At 47.5% G+C, this 880-nt stretch overlaps 3 non-coding genes across 3 annotated transcripts; all 3 read right to left on the reverse strand.

The window, feature by feature from the left end:
- Positions 1–59: 59 nt before the first annotated feature.
- On the reverse strand, positions 60–131 carry Pmar_PMAR019365. Its single transcript has one exon. It is a non-coding gene; the product is annotated as a tRNA-Asp (tRNA).
- Positions 132–328: 197 nt separating this feature from the next.
- Pmar_PMAR019366 lies at positions 329–400 on the reverse strand. Its single transcript has one exon. It is a non-coding gene; the product is annotated as a tRNA-Asp (tRNA).
- A 197-nt stretch (positions 401–597) lies between these two features.
- Positions 598–669, reverse strand: Pmar_PMAR019367. The gene has a single exon. It is a non-coding gene; the product is annotated as a tRNA-Asp (tRNA).
- Positions 670–880: the final 211 nt, after the last annotated feature.

The following is an 880-nucleotide window of genomic DNA, read 5'->3' on the forward strand; positions in this document are numbered from 1 at the left end:
AATCAGTAAAGAAACGGTCGCGCATAAATGTGTGAAACGCCCTTGTCCAGAAATACCACTTCCACGGCCGAGAATTGAACTCGGGTCTCCTGCGTGACAGGCAGGAATACTAATCTCTATACTACCGCGGAATTGAAGGTGGTTCAATGTCTAAATAGTGACGCAAATTACCATTTTCAGCTACCAGCGCACATCGCGGCGGGCGTGAGTGGAGAGAGAAAGTTGAGTAATTTTTTCGAGGCAGCAAATGATTCGCAGAGTGGTGCAAAAATCAGTAAAGAAACGGTCGCGCATAAATGTGTGAAACGCCCTTGTCCAGAAATACCACTTCCACGGCCGAGAATTGAACTCGGGTCTCCTGCGTGACAGGCAGGAATACTAACCTCTATACTACCGCGGAATTGAAGGTGGTTCAATGTCTAAATAGTGACGCAAATTACCATTTTCAGCTACCAGCGCACATCGCGGCGGGCGTGAGTGGAGAGAGAAAGTTGAGTAATTTTTTCGAGGCAGCAAATGATTCGCAGAGTGGTGCAAAAATCAGTAAAGAAACGGTCGCGCATAAATGTGTGAAACGCCCTTGTCCAGAAATACCACTTCCACGGCCGAGAATTGAACTCGGGTCTCCTGCGTGACAGGCAGGAATACTAACCTCTATACTACCGCGGAATTGAAGGTGGTTCAATGTCTAAATAGTGACGCAAATTACCATTTTCAGCTACCAGCGCACATCGCGGCGGGCGTGAGTGGAGAGAGAAAGTTGAGTAATTTTTTCGAGGCAGCAAATGATTCGCAGAGTGGTGCAAAAATCAGTAAAGAAACGGTCGCGCATAAATGTGTGAAACGCCCTTGTCCAGAAATACCACTTCCACGGCCGAGA

Source organism: Perkinsus marinus, assembly GCF_000006405.1.
Source record: "Perkinsus marinus ATCC 50983 genomic scaffold scf_1104296971296, whole genome shotgun sequence".
Lineage (NCBI taxonomy): Eukaryota > Perkinsozoa > Perkinsida > Perkinsidae > Perkinsus > Perkinsus marinus.